General features: G+C 39.4%; 1 long non-coding RNA gene across 1 annotated transcript in view; it reads right to left on the reverse strand.

Annotated features, from left to right (window-relative positions):
- Window positions 1-10,865, reverse strand: part of LOC118452708 — a 12,026-nt gene extending 1,161 nt beyond the window's left edge. The window contains exons 1-2 of the long non-coding RNA XR_004842509.1: window positions 10,813-10,865; window positions 1,985-2,062 (exon numbers count right to left, since the gene is read on the reverse strand). This is a non-coding gene — a long non-coding RNA (uncharacterized LOC118452708). The remainder of the gene's footprint in view (window positions 1-1,984; window positions 2,063-10,812) is intronic.
- Between the last annotated feature and the right edge of the window lie 1,295 nt (window positions 10,866-12,160).

Below are 12,160 nucleotides of genomic sequence, written 5' to 3' on the forward strand. Positions count from 1 at the left end.
TATAAAAAAGGCTGGTGCTGAACAACACAGAGCGAGTTCAGGTGTTCCTAGGTAAAGCTCCTGCCTCCACAGTGGATTGCTCCCACCGTCATACATAGCAATGAGCATTACATAACTCAATTCCCAACTCAAGGAGATACACAACTAAAAAACACCTAGACCAGCAGATTTATACTGTGAAGGATGCACATGAATCTTGTCATTTAAAGACCTATTGAATTACATCGATAACAGAAAATTGTTCTCTGAAGAAGAGGTCAGACGAGTTTATTGAAACAAATCCTTCCATCTTCATCAGAGCCTTCTCTATAGCAACCGAACCTTTGGCCGTCAATAACTCTCCTCCAAAAGAACTAGATCTTCTCTGGGTTTAGCAGTAAATATGGGGACAAGGGCAACAGTGCACTACAAGTAAATTGCTGTTATTTACTTCAGCTTGGATAGGCTTTGCTTGCGCTACAGAGAAATCGAATTTTCTGAACCATAATACAAAAATAGGTAAATGAAGTTAAATTGTGCGTTTGAGACATCTGTTGAAAGGGAAAAAAAAAAGCATTCTTCATTCCCATCAGAAAATTAGGGCTTCGCTACATCCTGTCATGTGGATTGCACCACTGACATGTGAAAGGTCCAACATATTGACACTTCTGGTGTACCTCTGGTTTTGCTTTGTTAAAAGTTTTAGTAGTGTTTTATCAAATCAATAAGGCAGGTCCATGGCTTAAACAAACGTGCTACCCATTCTATTAAACATTAATTTTCAGAAACATGTTGAAACATGGATTTGACCAGTAAGAGTTGCTTTCACCTTTCAAAACCTATTATTTTAAGATGCACTCCAAGAGAAGAGACCTTTGCAAATCTCTCACCTTAGTGGCCTTTTTATTAAATAAAAAACCCAGCACAGCAGGTAAGGGAGTCTTGACTGATCTGAAATTACACAGTGGAAATTAAAGACATAAAAGACCCACACCTAAAGACTGTGAACAGCAAAATTAGATGTTTGTTTTAACAGTCTCAGTTACATTGATCCAGGTGAAGGGGTAATGTAGTGGAAGTTAAGCGAAGGAAAAAGCCTGAAGAGCAGAGAAAACTCTCCCAAAAGCCCCCTTTGGGAGACTGCAGCAGAGAGAACAGCAAGAGACTCCACTGCCAAAATTCATCTTGGTAGAAGGAATTCTGAATCATAAACCCTTTTTCTCACCCTCTGATTAACAGGACTGCTTATATACACAGTTTATTTCACAAATAAAATTCTAAATACAAGCAGAATTAAAAGCGATAAACTATCTGCATATCAAGGCAGAGCAGTATTCGATTTATTTTATTAAGTGAGAATACAGCAGAATACTTCCGTAAGCATCTCCTCGATTCTCAAAACCACCTGCTGTTGTGCTGGGGGAGCACATGCAATTCCTCAGGAACAAAGTTGGGGCTGAAAGTGGACACAGCAAAATGGACTCTTCCCAATCATGTTAATCCTTCTTATCATTCTCCAACTCACTCTCATCGCTTCCCATACTCCTGATGCATGCTGCCTCAGCTGGAACACACTACCTGGGAGTTTCTTCTTAGTGGGGAACTTCCAGTGGAGCAGACTTTCTACATACAGAACTCAACTCCTTGCACAGTATGAACAGTGTGAAAGGGCTGCACCATAGCAAAGACTTTGGTTGAGAGAGTTCTTCCTACTGTGTTTAGAGATGACCCAGAGTAGCTTTGCAAGCAGGAATCATGAAACAAATACTGAAACCTGTGACAGAAGAACCGTATACAGCTCAGTCTGCCAACAGCAATTATCTCCGGGTAATGAGAACGAGCTCTTCATCCTCGTCCAGGTATCAGACACAAAGAATTACAGTCATTCTCTACTGTCTAGCATGTTTAAATACAGGAAATTACAACTGCATTGGAACTGCCTAATATGTCTATCACTGTAAGCATGCTGCTCTACCTGGAAAAATGTATTTTCCAATACACTTACCATGAAAGATCTGACTACCACATCTGGCATTTGAGGCAGCTGGTAGTGCAATAGAGCAGTAGTCGCATGATCTGTCACCTGTATCAGAGAAAAGGAGAATATACGCTTATTCATTCTGTATTTCAGACCAAGCAGTGCTACTCTGCAGGAAAACAGTATAAATTCCACGGGGAAGTAGCAAACCAAGGATTACATGACTGTGCAGACATTCTCAAAGTAATTTTGGGTTGCTTTTGCCAGCTTGCTTCCACTCCCTCTGCCAGCTTCATACAAGAATCAAACTTCATATGCATCCAGTAAAATCAAACACCCCTTTGGAAGTTCAAAAACATGATAAAAGCTAATAGTGTTGGTAAAAGAATCTAAGGAGGCTAATGTGAGCCAAGTGAGGATGAAGACATCCAGCTCTACACTGCAAGGGACAATACTAAAACAACAGGCTTTGCTTCCCACTTTGGACTACCAACCCCGCTGTAAAAAGGAAAAAAACCACTAAACTTCTGTACCATATAAATTAAAAGCATCCATAGCAAATAATTTGCCTAACTTTCAAATGTCTACAGTGTTAAGAGCAGAATCTCTGTTTCTGTGACTGAAATCCCATTTATTCTGTGAAACCATAAACAAGTGAAGTCACTAAACAAATCACGTCAGAGGAAAGCACTTTGGTTTTCTCTTTAAATGTTCCCATTTTTCTTTGGTCATTTTTTTTAGAGAATATATTCCCTTAGTCTATGATGATTTGCTCGACAAAAGAAAAAAACATTGTCAATAATGTAGCTAAATTAAATAGTTCTGGACAGCTAACTTGTAAGAGCAGAGGTTAAGACCTAAAAAACCCCAAAGCTTTGGTTTTGGTCTGGTTTAGTGGGAAAAAAACCCCAAACCTGCCCCTCACACACCCCCTCAACTCCCCTGGACAAAATACTCTGAATTGAAACTCCATTTTTACAGAAAAATGGGTACACTCCAATTTTTAATGGGAAAAGTTAAACTATTTAACTCTTGTAGTCCTATTTCAGGTTGCTTACATTGAACAAACAGGAATCAAGCTCTCTGTTTCGTTTCCTCTGAAAACCAGGAATCAATTAATATGATTATGGTTTACAAATACTTGCATTAGTAGAAGATTTCTGATAGAAAGCTTTTTAATCTCCCAGACAGAGCCATAACAATAACTTACATCTGGGAATTACAGCTAGACAGAATACATATAAAATGTATATGTACAACAACAAGAAGAATTAAAGAGAAAAAAGTCAGGAAAACCAACAAATAATTCATAGATTTTCCTTTTTTTTTTTTTTTTTTTTTTTAAATCGCTACCATTTAGAAATTATTCTGGAAGGGGGCACTTTGTAACAGCTATGATACAGGTCACTAACAGTACGCAGCCTGTCAGCTTCCTAAGTTATTAGCACAGTCAACAGCTTGCTGCGTCTCAGAAGTTCTGGGCTAAATACAGAAACTCTTGGCCAAATTCTTTGGGCTGGACTATTAAAGAACTCAACAAAACACAACAACAAGAGCTCTTTCACATCTCATAACTTGCAAATCCATGAGTGGTCCTCGTCAGTAATACCAAAGCATCCAAACTATGCGATTGTCTAGTTAGTGATTAAATTGTATTTTCTAGTTTTAACATGGAGAAGTAGTGCTCTCCTCAGGGCTTGTTTATATTTTTCCCAGGGCTTGTCTATATATTATAGTAAATTTGGAGTAACATGAAAGTGTGAACTGAAATTACAATTGCTATTGCCAGCTAACTCCACTTGTGCCGAATTTGTATTTAGTCTAATTCAGCAATGTGAATTATGCTGAAGCACTGAAACTTTCACTGGAGAAAGAGAGGCTCATGCTTGAAGCTATTCAGGGAGGTGAATCTGTAAAAGATATATTCCTGAATAAATCCATGTATAGACAGGCTCTAATTCACACCATACAAACTTCCTCCGCAGAACACTACATCAAATCAGTCTGTCCTACACGGAATCCAGTTTTAAGTTACACTACAATTTTAGAAACAGATTCTGCTCCCCATCATTCGAGCACATGCCTAACTCCAAAAGCAGCTCCATTCAGCGTCAACACGGACATGAGATTCTGACATTTGGAAGGGAGAACTTATGGGACCGCGCACATTCTGGTGAGTTTGCAAAAATATTCATAAAATGGACTTCAGCCTGCTTAAGCCATTTATACGTTACTATATATATATATATATATAAAAATTAGAAATAACATGATTAATGGTGCATTAATAACACAGCATAACTCAAATCAGTAATTTCTTTTACATCTCATGTAGTGTTCAGAAATGACTGTAATCCAAGCCCTACTAGCGAGGTGTATTTTTTTCCCTTAAGATGGTGTTTTTATAGGATAGTACCAGACACGTCAAAGAATAGAAAGTTCTGAAGATATTTATGAGCAGCCGCTCTCCTTCTGCTGTATTTCTACTTCTAACAAACTGTATTTTTTTCTTCCTGAACAACAAAGTTGTTTTCTCTTGGCACTGAAGAAAGTTGCTCAAAAAAATACTGCTATTAACAAATTTAAATTGACTAGCCACTTTGGCAAAGTTGCACATATGCTGTTCTTATTGTAATGTAAAGCTAATGAGATTCCACAGGGAGATAAAAGCAATCCCAGCATTGCTAGAACACTAATAATGTTTCCTGAACAAAAAGGAGGCGATTTCTACCATAAGCAAGTGCTGATAAAGTGCTTCTAAAACAGATCAAAGTGGGTGTCAAAGCTGAAGAAGAGGAGTAGGGGATGACCCTGCCAGCAACCCCGCGAAGAACATGGTGTCAAACAGAAGAGAAAAGAGCTGGGCAAATGATAAACTGGCCAGTGCACAGGAGTGAAGGAAGAATTAACCCCCCCCAGATAAGAGAGATGATGAGAGAAAGCACAAACTGGCCAAGATTAAAAAAGAGGAAAGGAACAAAAAAAAGAAAAAAAAAAAAAGATGTGGTGGGGGGGGGGAAAAAAAAAAAAAAAAAAAAGATCAATACCCAGCTTTACTAATGGCAATAAGATTTCACACCAAAGCAAAGCAAAACAAACTGCATATGCGCCAGCTCACTTAAGGGACACACTTTTTCTTCCAGCTGAGTTGGAATCAGAAACTAATTTATTCTGGCTGTAGGATGACATTTTGTACATTTCAGGGTTTTATTTTATTAACTTCACTTTTATTGCTCTACCTTACCTACTGCTATCTAAGTTATTGGTCACTTTCTAATTTCTCTACCTTTTTTTATATGGGAATGTATTCAGAAGAGCACACATCGATCGGGATAGCTGTTGCTCTGGACCTTGAAATAGATTTTCAAGAGATCTTGCAGAAAAGCTCAATATTTCACAATTCATATATTGAAAAGCACTTGGAACTTTTGTCCAAAAAAAAGGCAGGACAAGGCAATCTCCTGAAGCACACTTTTGCTAAATAAAATAGCTATTGTTTAACTAAGCACTTTGAGACAGAGCAAAAGAGACTTCAGCTACATAGAAAAAAAAAATTCTGGCAAAGATACTTGATTTGAACAAGAAAACTCCCCTTCTCGTTAACAGTCAATTATATCAGCTGAGATTTTTTTTTTCCCCTCCCCTCCTTTTCGCTTCCAAATTCAAGCTGACTATAACCATGTACTTCTTAAAACGCATCCCTGCTACCTTGTCCAGGGCACTGTATACATCAGGAATACAAACCAGACTGATACCGGATCAAACCTCATCTTCACTGCAACTTTGTGCAAATTAAACCCTACGTACTCGTCACTCTTGGTGAACACCCGGGCCTCAGCAAGCGAGCGGGGCTGCCTGGGTACCAGTCTGCTGCGAGAAACTACCTGCTGAGCCCAATGCTGCTGCTCCGTGGGGAGACAGGGACCCCCGACCCCTCTCGCAGCCGACTGCCCCGCTTGCCTGCTTGGTAAAGTTATGAATAGCTCATGAGACCAACACCCAGCGATGAGCAGAAAACAAAATCCCCGTTATTTGTCTCAACTGAGCCAACACCAGTCATTTCTTCAACATTTCTTTACCTACTTGATAGCACTGCACTGCTGAAATGCGCTTTCCAAAGGTGACGCATCCTCAAAACGGCAGCATTCCCAAAGCTGAAAATTTATTTTAAAACCCCCCAACCAAACCAAACCAAAACCATTCTACAATTTGCAGGTTGAGAAAGCTGAACAAGCACTTCCTCTAACTGGAAAAGCAAAGATCTATGGTATAGCTTTGCTCCACCACAGACTAGGCATGTTCCATAGATGCATGAAGCTATACCTGGTATTAAAACTAAAACATAAAAAATACAAACTTCACACAACTGAATTACAGAAGCTGTCATTCTCTTCTACTATTTTATCTCACTGCCAATAAATACACCTTTCAGAAGTAAGTGCAAAACTTCCTTTAAGAGTCATAACTTTCCTTTGCCACTTACTTATTGGTTTATTCCCTCAAGTATGGCACCGACAACTCCATCTAATATAAAGGGATTCTCTAAATCCCCTGAAAGTTTTTTAATTTTTTTTTTTAAACCCAGCTAAGTTCATGGCCTTAACAGTCACCTGTAACAATGAGTTCTGGAGGATGATCACAGCACTAAAAAGGAAAAAAAAAAAAAAAAGGAAGATATTTTATTAGTGTTTAGACCTTTTATAGAGTGGAAAACTGCACAAGGGCCTTTGCTCATTTCCAAGGATTCCCGTCACTCAATCTCTCCAGTGATTGAGTCTCTCTGAAGGGAATCCAGTGTGCAGAAGAACCCAGTGCCCGAGGGCACTCAGAAGGATGGTGCCTCTATGAACAGGCACTGATGAACTCCACACAAATCCTTTACACACCCTTCCCCGCTCCCAATTCAGTAAAGCACCACCAGACTTTTCTGAAGCGTAGGATTTATCACTTGTTTTCAGAGCTCACAGAGCGTTTACGTTTTTATTTCACTTGTTCTGCTTATTTGGACTGGGTCATAGAGATTTTATTTCACCTGAGCAGGTCTTTGAAGAGAGCCAAGTACTGATCGTGCACAGGAGCAATCATGCAGGTGACCCTGGGACAGTCCATCTCCTCTCCTTGAACAGACATCATCAATAGCCCAGTATTTGTCTCATGCATGCATTCATCCTGCATGTGATTTTATTCTGAGATTATTGACAAGAATACATCTTCATACATTACAATACTTATGTGCCCTTGTAGTGGTGAAAATTGTGCTCCCGAGTTCCAGCCCTTTGGGATCATGCAGCTCACAAACAGCTGGAGAGGCATAAACAGCTTCCCAAAGTTTTGGTTAAAACGTGCCTTGGGAAGAAGCATATCAAGCCAAACCAAAAACACTTCGTGGCATGCTAAAACTGATAGACCATTTGGGTGAAAATAAGAATGGGACTCTGAGATCAGAATGAAATACGTGGGTTTAAAGACTATGCATATGGCTTAAACAGCCAGACTGAGCATATCACACAGCAAACCCAGCTATTCTGCTCTTAACTCAGCAGCTTGATAAATGAAACAGTTAACATTTGACACCATCTCCTATTTTGACCGACCCATAGCAGTTCCATTATTCTGTATTTTTGCCTCTTTTTTTTTTTTTAACTCAAATTTATGAATATTGCACCATTCTCTCCAATAGGTATTTTTTTAATCCTCTGCACAATGACCTGGAATTATACAGCCCTCACGTCCACTCCTCTTCCCACCAAGATTTAAGACCCAAAGTATTTCCTTACTTCTGTTTTGTTCCTCCTCTTGCACTAGTGGATCAAGAGATGCAAGGTGTTAAAATAAGGAGGTTTTATGATCAAAACAGTTGCTGCTCCTGTGGAGTTTAAATGTCAGACCAATGTGGAAGTCTGAAAAACCTTTTCTTTGCTCCTTGTGCTTTTGCCCTTTCAGCCTTCCCTCTCTTATTTCCCAGCTCCATTCTCTGAATCTAACCCTGCTGGTGAATTCAATGCCTGTAAAGCTTATTCACCCCAGGACCAGATTCAAGGAGTCTCCAGGGAACTTAGAAAATGACTGTACACTTTAACAGTAATGGGCCCTCCGGGAGCCGTCCCCCATCAAATTATACACACTCGGGTATCCTGCCTAATAAGGAGGAGAGAGAAAAGGCTTGCTGACACAGCCAACGTTTGCAAACAAAAAGTCAGGACAAATTTAGCTTCGTTTGACAGGGTTGGATTGAAGATCAGAGGTCTCTGGTCCTTAACCTAGAAAGTCATGCTGCAACCCTGTGAGAATTTGACAGGCCTGCAGCTACCACTGGCAGGTATCTTGCAAACTCCAGATGTTGTTATACTATCATTGAAGGCAGAGTCGGAGAACTCGGTCCAGCTTTTAAAGAGAAACGGCCCTGCCCTTCAGAGGGGTGATGGATTTTACAGTATTAAAGGCGGTAGAGCTGAAAGGGCTACCCAGCCTCCTCGGTGGGAGCAGTTACTCATCCGTATTTTTCCTTCTCAGCACAGCACTTCCACAGCGCGTTACTGGTGACTGCCATGAGAAACACATTTCAGGAACATTCAGATGTGCTCTGACACATTTACTGATGATTTTGTAACGGCATGAAAACATTTGTTCTGAAGATCCCGCAGCACAGATCCTACACTAGTAACAGAGTATAATAGTTTTGCTAACGCGATTTTATCTATTTCCTTTATTTTGCCACTGCTACCTCACTATTCCTGGGTATTATAAATGGATACAAATGCAGCTTCAGAGAATAAAGAGAAAACCAAAGCAAGCACACCACCACAGAGAGAAAACTTACTATGCTGAACCACAGCATTTTCTATCATCTGTTTGAAAACTTGACTTAGGTCCTAGCCTTAACTTCTTTAGCTATCAGCTCAAGAGTACAGAATCTATTGATTACAAAGTATCACCACCTTGCATTTTTACCACATTTTTCATGCAAGAATCTGAGAGTACCACGCAACCAGTTCAGCAATAGCTCCTGTGAAGTCAGCAAGTATCATCTCAGCCTAAGGGATGCGGAAAACTGATCCAAAGAGAGGTTAAGTTGCCCAAGGTAACAGTTACAGAGCTGGGAACAAAATGTATAGAACTACTATAAAAAATGCAGACAGCTGTTCAACTGGTTACAGGCAATGCCTTCTCCTGCAGTCTTTTATTTCTGGGTTGTTGGGGGTTTTTTTTGTAAATATTAATGCATTTGATATTCTTTACAGAGAGGGAACTGGAGAACAGAAACTTAATATTCAGGTCACATCACATTGTTTTACACAATTAAGAAGAGAATAAAGGTTTTATTTATCCATAATGCAGCCACACAGGCAGCAGTAAGAGGGGCATTTCACATTTTCGCACTGACCTCTTCCACTTTTGGTCTGAAGGCCATCACCTGGACCTGAAGAGAAATTTACTCCACATGTTTATGTTCCCCGAGTTCTTAACTTGGACTTCTAAGCAAACCGTACATTTACTCCACTCTGTTATCTTGCATATAGACAAGTAAAATTATATAATCAAAACCTCACGATTTACTATCATTGAGCACAAATTATGGCAATATGACTTAACTCTTCCAAATTATTCTAAGCCAAAACATCCAGGAAAACAATCTTATGCCCAAAGGAGTTCACAACCGCACACATGGGGAAACTGAGATGATGTGCTTCATTACAGAACCTTAAACTTATTCCATTGCAGAAATCACTTTAAAGCGTACTGATAAACAAGTTACTAAGATATACACTGTTTTATTTCCCACTGTGTTACCCTACTTGACACTAAATATTTTTGAGGAGCAAGAAAAAAAAAGAAAGAATATTTAATCCACTAATCTCTGGGGCAAAGAATCAACTGCGGAAAAATTTTGCTTTAATGCTAGGCAGAGAGGGGGAGCAACCAACCTCCCCAAAAGCTGTCCTTTCATCTCTAGCAGGTTAATACTGTAGGTCAAACGTCTTCCCTTCTGACTGCATCTGAAATGTTGGAAGGAAGATGCACAAATACAGCCAATATGCCATACTTTCGACCCCTGCTTTTATGCCCTTTCGAATCCCTGACCCCCATTTGTTACACAAACCACAAAAGTAGATGAAAGGAAGCCAGCGCTCTCGCTGGAGACTCAGCAGCTTGAAGGTAAGGAAATGGGAATTTAAACCCGGATCCATCTGAACTTACAGCATTTTAACAAGAGGCCTTTAAAGAGAAATTTCTCTTCCCTGCCTGGAAAATAGCAAGATACAGATCTTTCCAAAATACACTTTAACCCTTCTTAGTAGTTTTATACTTACTGCTGCCATCAGTCTTGTCTTACTTTCTGGAATGGCATTCATTTCACTAAGTTATTCCTTTCGCTTACACCACCATGGGAAGAGAAGCAGGCAAAATAACATCATGGAAAAAATTTCCAAACCCATTTTGGAAAGTGAGTTCTACTGATTTATTAACCTGAAGCTCCCAGGAAAGGGGGGAAACAAAACCAATGAAAACAACAAAACAAAATCCAAATGAACCTGAAACAGTCCTTCCTCCCCCAAAAGATTTAAAACAAAAGAGTACTTTGAAGATTCCTTGCAAAATTTTAAGGCTCTAACTTCCTATTCCAAACCATGACTGGAACTCTGATGAGAAATAAATCCAAATTAAATAACAGCAGAAGCGATCTCCTTTTCTACGCACGGTTTTCCATTATTACAGGTTATTGTTTGTTATTTGCAAGTTGTGGTGACAAAGGAATAAATTCTGAATTCTTTTACATAGGGGTCCGGATATTTAAAATAATCTCCGCATATCTCCTATACACATTATGCAGAGAGAAATGACGCGAGTCTTACCTTTTGAAAAACTTGATAGTTGGATTTAGACCATATGTCAAGCTACAGCAAGGAAAAAAAAAAAAAAAAAGAGTTATATATTATTACATGTGGTTATTGAGAAAAAGCAGCTAAGCAGCTGTTCAAATTAAACGAGCAGGCGAACAGATCTACGGAGGCATATTTCTCAGTTCACGATTTTGACCTGTTGCCTTTACCTGTTGCAGTCCAAGAAAGGGAATTAATAAGATTTCCTTTGTATTGCAATGAAGAATGAACACAGTTCATCATAGTTCCAATCAAAAAATTGTTGAATTCACGCATTCTCTTTAAAAAAAGCAAAATCTTCATTTGTATGGGGTTGTGGCTGATCTATGCAAATATTCATCAGCTTCAGTCTGTTTCTAAAATGAGGGCGTTTTTATTAAGTTTATGCTTGTCTTGTTTCTGAATAAGTGATTCAGTTACAAACGACACAAAGAACGTTTAGCTGAATTAAGCCAAAGCACTGGTCTACTGGGGCTAAATAAAACATCCCTTAGGAAACTGCATTTACATTTGCAGGCAAAAATTACACGAAGAGAGTAAATAACTGCACGTATCCATGACTTAAATGTGTGCTCAACTATAGACAAACTAAAAGAACAAAACTGAAATGTTTTATTACCCGCAGAAACCAGAAGGTAAGGCTATCCCTGTTAAACAACCAAATGGCTCGCACGTTAAACAATTTCAACTGACAAGCTAACGCTCTCCTAGCCCAGCCCTGTTGAATATCTTGTGCGCTGTCAAGGAAAAGCAGCAGGGAAAACCAAGAGGAATTTCCTTCAATTCCAGACCTGCAAATCACTTTTTCTACAGATCCCACTGTGCTCAAAAATTCCATACACACAAAACTTGTCACAGAAAAGGTGTTTGCTACAGCATTAACCTCAGGAATCTTAATCTCGACAAAAGAAAATAATTTTTTGAGTGAATTTATGGAGCAGGGATTGCTCCTCTAGTGCTTGATGGTCAGACATGCCCTCCCGCAATGGGGGTTTATCTCCTTTACTATAAAGTACAACTGATTATTTTAATTCTGTTTTATGGTAGTGCCCATAAATTCTAGCTGAATTTACGAGTCTTCTAAAAGGCACAAAAAAATAGAGACTGAAATGGAGGAAGTCACATGAAGTGAGTAAAACACGCTAGAGGAGGGTGATGAGGCAGAGGGCAAAGGATGCTGAACCCAAGTAATTGATTCACACTGCTGAACAGGTTCAGAATGCTAAAAGTTCCCGTTCTTTTAAGAATCACGCTGTTAAGTGGCCCACTTCTCAATACTGGTACAGAAGTGACTCTTGAATCCCCAATCCGGACTAGGAGG

Source organism: Egretta garzetta, unplaced genomic scaffold, assembly GCF_000687185.1.
Source record: "Egretta garzetta isolate BGI_Z169 unplaced genomic scaffold, ASM68718v1 scaffold497, whole genome shotgun sequence".
NCBI classification, from domain to species: Eukaryota; Metazoa; Chordata; class Aves; order Pelecaniformes; family Ardeidae; genus Egretta; species Egretta garzetta.